Source organism: Triticum dicoccoides, chromosome 4B, assembly GCF_002162155.2.
Source record: "Triticum dicoccoides isolate Atlit2015 ecotype Zavitan chromosome 4B, WEW_v2.0, whole genome shotgun sequence".
Classification (NCBI taxonomy): domain Eukaryota; kingdom Viridiplantae; phylum Streptophyta; class Magnoliopsida; order Poales; family Poaceae; genus Triticum; species Triticum dicoccoides.
Window position 1 is genome coordinate 479,366,137 of NC_041387.1, and position 15,273 is coordinate 479,381,409.

Sequence of the window (15,273 nt, forward strand, 5' to 3'; positions counted from 1 at the left end):
AGTGTCGAGGTGACAACAAAACTCGTTCTACGATAAATCGAGGGGAATAGGGCTCGGGAGGAATGGTGGAACTTGGGAGGTAGCGGATCGTCTCCCGTGTCAGGATGGTAGAGGAGCTCATCTGACGAACAGATCGATTGGGTAATGGGGCTCGGGGCAAGTGTGGAATGTGAGGTTAGAGCCGGTGGCATGCTCGCCATGTAGTGGGCGAGATGGACGACTAAAAGGACTGAGGTGGACCTAGAGGGGGTGAACAGGAACAACTGTAAATTTTACTTTGATTATTAGCAAGTTTATGCTATGCAGAATATAAATGGATGCCTATGGTTACAGATAACCGAAGACACCAGAGACGGGTATATATCCCGATATTCACTTCCTTGGGAACTAAGCACTGTTGGAGGGGTGGGCGTTACCATGAAGAAACACCGACACTAAGAAGGTTCACCCTCTTCTTGAAATATCACCACAAAGGTGATTCTTCAAGCACTGGTGGTAGACCTTGAGGTGGTATCCAAACCTTAATAGCTTTTTGAGGGTAATCACAAGTTGATTCATTGTTGAAGACTCCTACTAACGAGGTTATCCTCCACCTGGTAGGCCCACAGAGACATAAAACCCAATGAAGGCCCATGAAGGCCCAAGCTCACGTCTTATATGGCCCAAGATAATGTCAGCAACAAAGGGGTATTTTGTCAGTCGACGTAAGGCACCCACAGGAGGAATTAGGTGACTCGGTTCACAAAGCACCCCTCACTCGAATAAATTTCGCTTGGGCTACTCGGGAGGCCAATGGCCAAGAGCATCAATAGAGACATCCACTAAGCATTGATGTTTAGCATTATTATTTTTATCATATACAATTAAGTGTGTATGTTACTTCCTGTAGTGGGCAGTCATCATTACACACATGCAATGTAGCTAAGTGCAACCCAGGAATGCAACACACTCTATATAAGCCTACACTTGATCTCCATTTATAGGTTTGGAACCCTTATATTCGCAAAATCATACTCAAGAACACCTCTTCATGAGATAGGACAATGGCTTTTACCTCCACCATAGAGGGGCCTGAACCCATATACATCTTATGTCACCTGCTCGCGTCTCGGTAGATCAAGCTTCGTTTCCCTACCTCTCTTATTGTTAGATTTATCCCACGACAGTATGTGCCCACCGTGGGATTGCGCATATTTCGATCCATGGCGCGGGTGGTTTATTCATCGATTTCTGGCGTTGAGATGATCCCAAGGAATGTCTCCTCATTTGTTTGGTCGGCTTCATCGACGACGACTCGGCGTGTCATCTTAATGCCCCGCTAAACTACGACGCACTGTTGGCTCATGGTAATACTCGCTACTTGTTGAAAATATGCCCCATAGGCAATAATAATTATATGTTTACACTCTATGATATAATTGCTATGGTTTTTGAATATGCGATTCAAAGGAAAACACATAAGCGCGTGTAGAGTTATAAATAGTAAAAGCTAATTCCTAGTCTTGCATGATGGTTATGTTTTACTGATCATAGGTATAAAGTAAGTGTAACAAGGATGCTGACAACTTTGAGAATATGATGTTAGAAGAATGATCATATTGAATTGCCCCCAACTTGTCCATTATAGTTAGAGATGTTATCGTCGCAAGTCTACAATCTATAACATGGAGTGTTAAAGTATGCTTGGTTCCTTAGACCATGAGAGTATAGAGTCACTTCAAGTCATACGATAAAATTTGGGGTTGCTCCAGCGTCATCTGTAACACGGTGATCATAACGACAACTTATGGATTTATCAAAAAGTGTGACAAGGGGCAAGATAGCTCAAGAGTGGGCTTTACTCATCCAATGATGGAGAGATATTTTTAGGGCCCTCTCAGTGTGACAACATCCATCATTGTCTGGCCAGACACATGTGACTTGCTAACAGGGATGCCAGAACATGACAACGAGAAATAAGAACAAAATGGGTAACAAGGAGACCAGTATAGTGAGCATGAGAATGACTCAAGAGGATACAAATATATCTCACATCGGGTTTTGTAACGTATTGTGAAGCAAAGGGAATAGCATATTATAAACAAAGGTTCACTCGAATATCATTCGTGTGGATATAGGGGTTAACATGGATGTCCACGGTTCACCTCTTGATCATTCAATGAAAGGAAGTTTTGTTCATGTCTATATTCCACCGAACCTACTGGGTCACATGCTTAAGGGAAGTATGATCTGTTGAGTTCTAGTGGAGTGAGGAATATGAGAAAATATTACTATAATAGTTTCGGGAATAAAAGAAATAGTTTTTAGAGAAACCTAAAGTGTTATGGAGTTATCGAAAGTGTTTCGGGTAATACTGGGAAAAGATATATAGGCGAGAAATGTTTCAAGGACCTAATATAAATAATAGAAGGCTCTAATATTGATTAAGATGCCCTTAGAATTTATTTAGGGGCTATGGGCTAAAAATAATAAAGGCATAATAGGAAAAGTTATTGTGCCCTATTGGGCCCAACAGTGGAGGCGCCTCCTATTAGCTTTTTGGGACAAGCTAAGGGGAAGGGGGTTGGAGGAGGAATCCCCCTCCTTGGCCGCCACACAATGGGAGGGAGGCTCCTCCTCCACGCCAGCCTCCCCTCCTCCCCACACCTATATATACATAAGAGGGGGCGCCCCTCTAGACACACAAGTCCCTTTGCCTCAGACGCCCCCTCTCTAGTTGTCTCTAGTTTTAGTTCTAGTTCTAGTTTGGACTTCTTCTATATTAGACTTGTTCTACTTCTCTTCAATCTAGATAATAGAGAAGCTATGTGCGGTTCTCTTCCTCCCTCCTATAATTCACCGGCAACGCTAAGCTGTGGATGGCGAAGATTTGTCGGATCGTGAAGCCCATACGCGTGCAATCCATAGAGAGGTCTTGCTTTCGGTCTTCATGTCGAGGGATCGTCATGGACGATCTAGGGACTTCAAGAACGTTCTACACCAACTCTTCTTCTGCTACAACTCGAAGTTGGTAACGATCCGATCTAACCTTGTATGCATCTTCATTGTAATCTTGATTGTAGGGTGATTTTTTTTGTTTTCTACTACATTTCCTAACCCTGGCATCATGAGCGGTTCTATGAGTAGATGCAAGTTACGATCTCTATCACATGTGATCATGAGGGTATTGCAGAAGAGTATTTAGTAATGAATTGGATCTATTGCTAAACAGTTAAGAAATAGATGAGTTCTAGAGCTTAATAAAATTGTGTGAGTAGAAGATAAAATCTATTATGGTAGATGCAATATTTTACTTGATGTTCTTGTTTGCTTCCCTTGAGTTTTACTTCTTTTCAGTTCTTGGCGGCAATGATGTAGCTTTGTTACAAATTCTAGCAATTGGCTATTTTGGCTATCAACGATTTGCTAATAGTTCTTCGGGCTACATCATAGTCAAGAAAAGTGAATCATCGCAAACACGAGAGGGCATGTAGATGATGTTGATATACATGGGGGTCACTCGTATTGATGAAGTTTAGTGTGGGAGGGCTAGATATTTTTAATTAAGTCTCTCCTCACACACCTTGCAAAGTTAATCTAGCAACAGGAATAATCATACCTGTTGATGAACGTAGGTAGCTAGTGTTCTCCAAAACCCTAGAAGCCACGTAAATTAAAATTTTGCTAAGCCGATTAGAGGACGTCTAACTTGGTTTTGCAAGTTGCATGAGATGTGGTATAGCCTTCGTCATATTAATGAGCTTATGTATGATATGGTTATATGTTGTAATTATTCAAGTGACTTGCGCATCATAGTACAACATGATGGATGGAGCCATAGGATTGTCACTTTGATGACACGTGTGTCAACTTTGATGTAATAGAGTAGCTATAGAGATAGCGGTGAGATTACACACGATGGTGACAAGCTTGCAAAGGAGGACCCCGACATAGGGAGGTTGTACAAGATGACAGAGAAAAAAAGTTGAAGAAATTGTTGCCATGGATCATTTTCAAAATTGCAGCCACGACAACATTTTCAAGCTGCCACGGCAAGCGGTGTTCATAGAAATTTGTTCTTGTTAAAACTGCTACCACTGATTTTCAAAATTGCTGCCACGATAATGTTTTCGGCTAAAATTTCATGGAGACCATGAAGACTTCTCCGGCGCAAGGGCGTCATGCTATTATGAATTGCGTGAGATGTTTATCCCTTTTTGTTCGCACTCTTTTGATTGCACACTAGTTGTTTTTATTAGGATGATCTCTTGCATAAAAGTATCAAGTTGTTAGTGTTCTCTCTAGTGTAGCACCGTCTATAACATGTAGCCTTTCGGGGTACGACATGCATGTCCACATGAGTACGAACGAATGGTGAGGTGTAAGGCGGGGGAAGGTCTGACCTCAGTGCAAGATCGCTAGGTTATCTTCACGTTCTAGCAAGACAGTCTTGAGCTAAGAACACACGCATCAAAAAATAACAAGAGTCTCATGGAGATGTGATCGACAAGTTGGCCTACCGATTGAAGTTCATGTCATGTGATGCCCACATGAATGGCGTTGAATAAGATATGGGTCTTGAATCACTCAAAATCAATTATGAGAGATATTGGTTTTAGTGGAAGCACAATTCTTTACCTAATAATAAAGCACCGATTGCTTATGCCCGCTCATCGTCAGCAAATTTGCAAAAAAGACCCTCATCTTTATGGGAATCAACTTGCACTCCTCTTGGGTATTTTCTTCTAAATTGAATCGTTTTGTTATGTTTCTAAAAAACTGCATGTTGTTCTCGTCCCTCCTCGAGTCGCCATGGATCTTGCACTGCTGCATCTGATCATATTCCCTCTGAGCCAGCGCTCCTCTTTTCTCGGGCCGCCACACCTCTCGCTTTACAAACCCCTATGGATCTTGGGCTGCTGGAGGTGCCCATCATCATGGGCACAGCAGAAATCACTAGCCATTGCAGGAGGGAGCCCCACATACCCTAGCTCGATGGGCTCGACAGCCGCCTGGTCGAGGTCCTCACCATGGTCCTCGAGCTCCATAGCCACCTTCATAGCCGTCTCAAGCGAAATTGAAGGGAGCATGAGGCCACACAAAGAGATGAGGTCTCCATGGGGACAATAGAGGACGAGACGATAGAGATGGATGTGTGTGTGAGAGAGAGAGCGTCGTGGACGATGCTTGCTATCGATTTGTAGAGAGGAAAGTCTGATAGGGGGAAAATTGAGATGGCGCTATTCAGCAACTGCTGCAGGCTATAGCAAAATAGAGAAATTCAAAGAAATTGACAAGGTAAGTAACATGATTCAATTTCATATTCAAATATTTGATGATTTGGGGAACCTCTTTGAAGTTAAAAAGGCTTCTGTTTAAGCACCTTCTAAACTGTTGTAGTGTTTGCTTATGGCCAAATATTGACAAGCATTTATATTTGTATTTATACCAACAAATGGGATCGGGAAGCCCAATTTTTTCCACCGTAATGATAGACAGAGTTAAGTGTGTCCAAAGGAAAGCATACAACATGAATGTTTATGATACGTCCATTTTGCATCATGCTTTTATATTGATATTTATTGCATTATGGGCTATTATTACACACTATAGCACAATACTTATGCATTTTCTCTCTTATTTTGCAAGGTTTACATGAAGAGGGAGAATGTCGGCAGCTGGAATTCTGGATTGGAAAAGGAGCAAATATTAGAGACCTATTCTGCACAACTCCAAAAGTCCTGAAACTTTACGGAGAGTCATTTTGGAATTAATAAAAAATATTGGGCAAAGAAAGCACCAGAGGGGGGCCACCAGCCATCCACAAGGGTGGGGGCGCGTCCCCTAGCTTGTGGGCCCCTTGTCAGGCCTTTGGTGCCCATCTTATACTATATGGTGTGTTTTGACCTGGAAAAAATAAGAAGGAAGCTTTTGGGATGAAGCGCCACCATCTCGAGGCGGAACCTGGGCAGAACCAATCTAGGGCTCCAGTGGAGCTCTTCTGTCGGGGAAACTTCCCTTCGAGAGGGGGAAATCGAAGCCATCATCATCACCAACGATTGTCAGTGTCAAAACCGGTGGATCTCCGGTAGGGGGTACCGAGCTGTGCGTCTAAGGCTAATTGTAACAGGAGGCGGGGGACATAATGTTTACCCAGGTTCGGGCTCTCTCTATGGAGGTAATACCCTACTTCCTGCTTGATTGATCTTGATGAATATGAGTATTACAAGAGTTGATCTATCACGAGATCATAATGGCTAAACCCTAGAAGTCTAGCTTGTGAGATTATGATTATGTCATATGGACTAAACCCTCTGGTTTATATAGGCACCGGAGGGGGCTAAGGTTACACAAAGTCGGTTACAGAGAAAGGAATCTACATATCCGAATCGCCAAGCTTGCCTTCCACGCAAAGGAGAGTCCCATCCGGACACGGGAAGAAGCCTTCTGTCTCGTATCTTCATAGCCCAATAGTCCGGCTCAGGTATATAGTCCTGCTGTCCGAGGACCCCATAATCTGGGACTCCCTCAGTAGCCCCTGAACCAGGCTTCAATGATAATGAGTCCGGCGTGCAGATTATCTTCGGCATTGCAAGGAGGGTTCCACCTCCGAATACTTCAAAGTAGATTTCGAACGCAAGAATCGTGTCCGGCTTTACAAAACAAGTTCCACACACAACCGTAGAGAGTATAATGTTTCACGAGTCCAATCCGCTGACAACTTTAGTAGCATGCCATTACGTCATCACCCGACCATTATTTTGAATCGTTTTCTAGCCTGCCACTCCATGTTCCGAGAGGCGGTTTTTATTGGCACGTCTTGTCAAAGCAGAGATCGTGTACCCTTATTGCGGGATTTTCATCAACACGGGCATGGGTAACCCAACCGTTCTGTTGGCATGATTCCTCGAGAATAGGCATGTTTTAAGGCTGCGGAGGAGAAGTTTGATATTCATCGCCTTTATAAAGGGGCTAAGGCATGTCCTTTTCTTTCCATGCTAATCCTTCCCTCCACCTCCCACCTCAAGTTCCAACACCCAAGGGTCAATCCAGTTGCTTCGAGCTTCCAGCCATGTCCGGACCCAGCCTTCAAGGCTGATGGATGGCCTCTTCTGTCATAGAGGAGGATATCTCGAAGCTCAGGGGGGCAAGATACTTGACTGCGGAAATCCTCCACAGGCTCCCTGCTCGAGGGTAGGTTATTCTTACTCCTAGATCCAATGAGAGGGTCGTGTTCAACTCTCACTTCCTCTGAGGGCTTGGGTTTGCTCTTCATCCCTTCGCTCGAGGGCTCATGTTTTATTACGGACTAGATTTCCATGATCTAGCTCCAGACTCCTTCCTCCATATCTCAGCGTTTATCATCACGTGCGAGGCCTTCCTCCATATTTCCCCACACTTCGGCTTATGGCTTAAGACCTTTAACGTAAACCGAAGGTAATTGACGGGAAACAAACAGAGTGCGGAGGTGCTTCAATAATCAAGCTCACCACTTCACCCTGGCCAAAGGGCTCCTTTGCAGAATCTTCTGACCCGTGGCAACGGGAGTGGTTTTACATCACTGAACCCCGTGGTAAAAAGTGGGCAGCTACACCTGCATTTTGATCCGGCCCTCCTTTACAGCTTGCATCGTGGATTAACAAGGGGCTGGACTGGGGATCCATTGACGAAGTGCAGATGTTGCAAAGTCGCATTCGGAGCCTCATTAAAAAGGGCACCGGTCTCACCAATGTAATCCAAGTAATGCTAATCCGCCGGATCCTTCTGTGCTAGCGGCGTCCTCTTCGTATGTGGGAGTTCAATCCGGAAGGTCCATGGACCCTTCAACACTTCTCCGGCACAATGCTCAGAGGGATGTGGAATTTATTCTTCGGCGCACGAAAACAGTGGCCGGATACTACAGAAGACCTCGACCTTGACTGCAATCATCCGGATACTCCGGTAAGCACTTGACTCCCGAACACAGTTTAGTCAAATTACTCATAACAATGTACTGATAAAACTCTACTCAGCCAGGGCTGGCTAAAGAAGGCGGAGAGAATTAGGTGTTCAGCTACACTTCCCGAAGATTCTGCCAATCCGGTGTTAACAAGGATGCTGGCTCCGGCACCATATCAAGTGCCGGCGGGGGATGATAAGGAGGAGAGAGAAGAGGCCCAAGGTGGCCTCCATTCTGGAGGCATACCAGGCAATTTGTCCGGGGAGATTGGAACTTCCACTTCCGAAGGTGGAAGGGAAGGGCGAGCTGACATCCCTTCTCCTCATGGGAAGAAGAGGACCGCCTCCGAAGACTCGAAGAGAGAAACTTCTAAGCGGGGGAAGGTATCCCAGTCAGGGGGAGACATTGACATGCAGTCACTTCACAAAGATAGGCCCTTAGATGAATCGTAAGTGAATTAGGGTGTTTTTAAACATGTCCCTTTCTTTCATGGTCGTGAGGGTAACATTTAAAATATATGTTTGAAGTCCGGCACGCAGAGCTCCTCGACAGTCCTCCTCTTCGGGGGATCTTCTTCCGGAGATGATGGAGAGCAAGACGCCTCCTCAAATCTCCCTGCCTGATAAGGCAGATGACGCTGAGTTGTCATCCCGAAGGATCTTTCCTGATCAACAAGTGGCGCGAGGGGCAGTGAAGACCGGGCCCGAAGGTAATGCTTCGGCTGCCCAGGGTCTGGGGTGTGCGGCCCTCATGGGCACCAGCAACAAAAGTCACAGACTATCGAAGTTCCGAGGGACGACTCAACCCGTTCCAGATCCGGAGGCGCCGGATACATTGATGGACATATTGCAACATGCCTCCATCTCAGAGGAACATCGTACCTTGATGGGTACGGTGGTTGAAAGAGTTTGGTCCATGAAAAGTGGATTGAATGAAGCCTTTACGAGCCTACTAAGAGGCTTCGAGGTACGTAGTGTAATTTCAATTATATTATAAGTGCAAATTGCACCTGTGTATAGATAGTAGCCCCTGAGACTCTGGTTGACATCCAAAGGGAAGCGATCAGAGGATCAAAAATATATGCCCAGGAAATGATCTGACTAATTGAAACACAGGTGGCAACTGCCCAAGCTACAGATGTAGCACATCTGAAGCAGAAAGTTGATGTAGCAGATGATGACATCATGCTTATTAATAGGCGGCTCGATGAGGCGCAAGGTATGTCTCTGGGGCACCCAGTACATGCTAGTATTATGACATGAGCGTGGCACTTAGAATTTGTACATGCATAACTGCAGACAGTGCTGCCGCTGTTGAGACCCTTTGGGCTGAACTTGCCCGGGCCAAGGAGCAAGCCAGGATGAGTAATGCGGCTGCCGAAAAGGTAGCCACCGAATTAAAGGCCGAGCAGACTGCTCGGCGTTAGTGCGAGGAGAGAATATCAACTATGGCACTTGAGCTAAAGGATGCCACTAGCCGATGCCAAGTTCTTGAGAAAGATAATAAAGCCAAAGCGGCCGATCTTGACAAGGTGTTGTAGGGTGAACCCTATGTGGAGATCTTTCACGAATTGGAGGGGAAATCCCCAAGAACATGAAGAACACGAAGAACACAATAGAGGGGAAACACTCAAATTGACTAGATCTAATCACACATATGCTAGAAAGAACACACAAGAGGTCACAATGAATCCAAGGGCAACAAGGGAAAGATACAAGGTACTAGTTCATCCCAATCCTATGAGGAGAGAGGTCTTGATGATCCTATGATGGGGATCCTTCCCTAGATGGGGTATTGATATCCACAAGAGGATCTTCTCCATAGGAGGTCATGATCTCCATGAGGAGGAAGATGAGCAAAGCTCTCTCTTTGTCTACCAAATACTTTCCTATCCTCAAATGAGCTAGGGAAAGAGTTTATATAGACTAGGGACGAAATAGAGGGAGAGAGGGATACAAAGGTCGAAAATGACCGTAATGCACGCAGGCATCCACGGAAGGGTCCGGGCACCCGGGGTGGTCAGGGGCACGCCGGGCTACGGCTGTAGGGGGACCGGGCACCCGGGGTTGGTGGCCCGGGCACCTGGGCGGGGCTGGGCTGCTCCAGCAGCTGGGCCGGGCACCCAGGATGTGGCGGCCCAGGCACCCGGTGGGGCATCTCCAGCGCCAGGTGGGGGAGGCCGGGCACCCGGGGGTAGTGGCCCGGGCACCCGGAGGCATGCTGGGCTGGCCTAGGCAGGAGGGCGGGCACCCGAGGCGCTGGGGTCGGGCACTCGGGGTGCTGCCCAGGTCGCGGCTGAGCGTTTGGCCGGGCACCCGGTGCTTGGCGGCCGGGCACCCGGGGCCGGCTGGGGCTGCGGCCCAATGGTGGCCGGGCACCCGGGGTCGAGGAGGCCGGGAACTCGGGTGGTCCAGGGGCTTGGCCCATTCCTCATCCTGGCTCTTCTTGTCCTCCTCTTCTCGTCCGTAGCTGCTCGGGTCTTCGTGCTAGCCTCCCCATGATCAACACCTTGATACCTAATCATGCGTAACATCTCCGATTGAGGTAGGATCCAACTCACATGTGAATCCGAATGGAAATCGAAGAGGAAAGAGTTAACCTCGGTTTCAATGGCGCGTGTGTGAGCTCTCGTCATATGTCCTCTCCATGCTTGCGGTGGTGATGGAGCGTCCATGGTGATGAGCGAGGGATGCTTCGCATCATGTCCCCCCTTGGGAATGATCCGTCCACGGATCGTGATCTTCATCACCATGGGAAAGAGAGGGCGTCGCCGCGTAGAAGTGGGCAACCACCAAGTACTCATCATTGTCAAGCTTGAAATGGGCACTGTCCAATGTCACACCATCTAGTGATTCCATCAAAAGGAACAAGTAGAACAAACACTTGGAAAAACAAATGTGGTTGACGTTAGAGCAAAACCAAGCATTCAAGAGGTGATTCACCAAACAAGTGTCGTCATCAAGCATAGCATATGGTGTGACAAGGGAGTGTGCCATGGCATGTAAGCACGTAACTTGAGCACATGGAAAAGCATCATGGAAACAAGCATGCAAAGGTGAGGTAAAGATGCTAATATGTGGGACAAGTAAACAAGCATCTACCTCAATGTTATAGCAAGAATGCATAAGACTCTCAATGAACGGTCTATGGCAGGCATAAGAGTCATTCACAACACCCAAGAAGATGATATGACTAAACACATGCGTCAAGTGCAAGACAATCCAAGCATAATGTGCATAGGGTGTAGTGAAAATCAAGTGGCACTCAACATAATAGAAAGAGCAATTGTTCATCATGTGTGAGGCAATCAAGGCAAGCATGTAGCAATCAATGGGACATGGCATATGTGAAGTAATGACATTGTTGCAACCAATCATGTGATAGGAGCAAGTAATCCAAGAATTGGATGCAACATGAGAAAGCATAGAAATCAAGTCGCGCAAACTAGTGGAGCGAAGATGCAACACACTAGAGGAAATCATGGCAATCATGTCATGTGAGAAAATAATAGATATAGGAAATGCACATGACATATCGCGAGCACGAACACAAAGCAAGATCATAGTATCATCATAGGCATGGGTCATAGGTAGAACATGGCAATAACAAGCAATATCTCCACCAAGCTTGCAAATACACATACAAGTAGTAGAATCAATCATCATGTGTAATGCAAAGCATGGGTCACAAATGCATGTCAAAGGCATAGGAAATAGCATATTATGCAAAGTGAACATGGCAAGATGGGAATATAATATGTAATGGACAATAACCCATAACCATGTGAGAGCCATGTAGAAGAAATGTGCGAAGTCTTTGCATGAAGGGAGCGGTGGGAAAAACACTCCAAGGGATCCCAAGTCATCGTTGCTCTCTAGAGCTCGTTTTGTCAACTCGTGGGATTGCAAGGTTGACAAGTATTCATGGGTACCTACACAAAAGAGACACAAACCAAATAAAGTGTGTGTGTGGTAAATGTACACATCATCCATCATGATGTGTATGTGCATGTGAGTGTTAGCACAAGATAAGCATCACTCAAATAAATTTGATGCATGGTATAAGAACATGTCATCCATCATGAAAGAATAGTTGTTATGTATGACATGATGGGGACACAAATTGAGAATGCAAGTATATGGCACATCAATAGCATTTTCATTCATGGGGAGCATATGGTGCACACAAGTATTGGGATCATGCAATGGATAGGATGGATCGAAATCTCCTAAAATGTATGAGGAAACTATGGGGGTCTCCTCATGATCAATAGTGGAAACATCATATGGAGAAAATGGAGAACATCCAAAACAATGCATATCCGAAGCTAGGTGGTCATGGCATGCAAAGGGATCATATAAATATCATCACAAGAAAAACAAATGCCAATAACCACGGGCTTGTCATCTATGCCATATGTGCAAATTGGGTTTATGTTGATGGCATATGCATAGTCACTACGATGAGAGTGCAAATATATATGAGATATTGTTGATCTCATGCATAGCATATGACAAATCAAGCAGATTGTCAAACATGATGTGACCTAGAGAATTGTCACAAGAAATCCTATGTAACATGGCATCACAATCAATGGACTCCACATGGCAATCATCAAACTCATCATAAATGGGTAAATCATCGCATGGGGAAGTCACACTAGCACTAGCATGAAGCATGGTAACACCCAAGAAGATGATATGACTAAACACATGCAATCAATGTCAAGAATGTCCACTAGTGGGACTAGATCATCACCTTCACCTATTTTACCTTGTTCATTCCACTCAAGTGGTGTAGGTGAGGTGGCAAAGACCAAATGGTGGTCATCATCTTCATCTTGATGGAACCATGTGGGGGTGCATCATATTCCACCATGGCCATCGTCGTGCCCATAGGAAGGACAAAGTCGTCGTGGATCGGCGCATCATCATATATGGGACCTAGCACCAAAGGAGAAGACACAATAGAGGTAGAGGTTAAGTCGTTAGAAATCATAGTGGCCTCACATGCCCTATCAACTGCCTCACTCTCTCTATGTGGTGGTGGCTCACTCGCTCCCTCAAGGTAGGTGCACTCAATGTCACATATGGTGGAGTCACTCAAATCACTCAAGTGGTGGTGGTGGTGGCGCTCCTCACATGGGAATTGTGGCAACTCATCATATATGGGGCTAGTGGTGAAGTCACTCTCACTCTCAATATGGTGGCACAAGTCACGCAAGTCATCATACATCGCCGTGGTCAAAGGGAAAATCCCATGCTCAACCATCTCGTAGCCGTCGTCGTGGATGAAGGCCGAAGATGGCACATCATTGCTCTCCTCCATGACCGAAGGGAAAATCCCATGCTCTATCATCTCATCACCGTTGTCATGGATGAAAGCCGATGTAGGCGTACTCGTCGGAGGTAGGCAAAGATGATGTACGTCCAAAGGCGAAGATGCCTTGAGAACACTTGGCAAAGATGCCAAAGTGGTGGTAGTAGTCGTAGCTCCGTCTTGTTAGTACTTGTCTCGCGGTCTTCTCTTGTGCTCATGAAGTTTGTCCGTAGCTTGATGTAGAGCTTTTTGGGACTTGTAGGTGTACGCATCACGAGCATCTTCATCTTGATGGTGTTGTAGTGCTTGAGCTCGATGACATTTTGAAGATTGGCCACTTGAGTGTCGCCGCCTTGAAGATGATGAAGGGGAAGAAGACTTGTAATTGGCCACCATGTCTCGTACTTGATCCATTTGTTCGGCCAACTTGGTGTCGATGTAGTCCCTTTTCCTTGCTTCATTTTGGCGAATGTCGATGGCAAGTCGCTCAATGCCTTGCATTGCTCGTTTTTGTCCGAAGGTGGACGTTTTGTTGATGTAGTTGTTTGTGTTGTCGTTGTCATGGAAGACGGAGATGAAATGCCTTGCCTATCCATCACAAGACTCAAGCAAATGTGAGTGGAAGAAAGGAAAGAATTAGACCAAATGTACCTTTCCAATGTTGAATATGGATCAATGAACACTCAATAATGTATCAAGGAAATAGCACAATTGGTACAGGATCTTGTCAATTCTCACACCTACACAAGTAAGGCTTAGGGTGGAGCTTGGTGAGGATAGTGGCACAAAAATTGGATGCAAAATGTTAGCAAGAGTCAATAATGTTGGAAAAGATTCACAAATTTGCAAGTGAAACAAGTAGACCAATAGCAATGGATGGCACATGGAAACACACACACGGATAGATAAATGGGGTTGTGCAACCAAGGAATGAGCACAAAATGTGGAATCCATGGAAAACGCTCGTGTTGCACAACTCAAGAGAGACGCTAGCACGATTGCTCAATAGGCGGATACGACACTTGTGCACAACCTATAGGATGCAAAATGTATGAGCTTTCTTTCCCAAGTATGCTATGTGTATGATGTTCCCGATGTTCTTCTCAAGGTGATCCAAGATGATCCGATATGACAATCTTATGTGCAATGTGGTATAATGCTATGGCTATTGCTTATAAGCTCTTTGCTCTCTTTTTCCTTTTGCTTAAAAGCTTATTCTATTTTTTTTATATATGGCCACTTATTCGAAATGCACAAACCAAGATAGCAATTTTGTATATGTGGGAACAATCTTGTGACACAAGGGATGATATGATGATACCAAGATGATACCAATCTGATATGGTATGTATGCAATGGAAGTTACGGATCACTAATGTGCACAAGTAATGTTGCCGACAATACTCAATGGCTAGTCTCGATAGGCAAGTGACGTAAAATGGGCTAAGGAGTTAACAATGTAAAGGCAAGAATGTACAATGATGGGATACCATGATACCAAGATGATATAGAGGTTACCGTTCTTGCTTACGGTTAGGGTGTCAAATTGGTGAAGTGGTCGATGTCGAGTCCTTGTCGAAGGTGAGCGGCAGTGTTGTCGATGTTGAACCATTCCTAGTTAGCCGAAACACCCTAGGAAACAGAAAAACCGCAAACTCAAAATCTCAAAGGAAAAAGTCAAATGGTGGTAGCGGAATGTGTTGGTGGTTCCGGAGTTAGCAATGCGGAAGTGGTGGTGGTGGTTGATGACGAAGAAACCGTCCCTAAGTAGCCGAAACACCTTAGGAGACTCACGTCACCCCTCAAGTAACCACAAATGTTATAAGGGTCAAAATGGGTTCGGTGGCGGAAAGCGATGGTGGTTTTGCGAATGATATGATGGATGGCCTATGCAAAGATGCCAAAATGCCAAATTTTTTATGGAGTCAAAAGATGTTGTAACCTATATAGATGGATGGGGGATGTCAATAGCTACTCAACGAGCTAAAGAACGTCAAAATCGGACTCCGGGAGTGAAAGTTATGGCCAAAATGGTG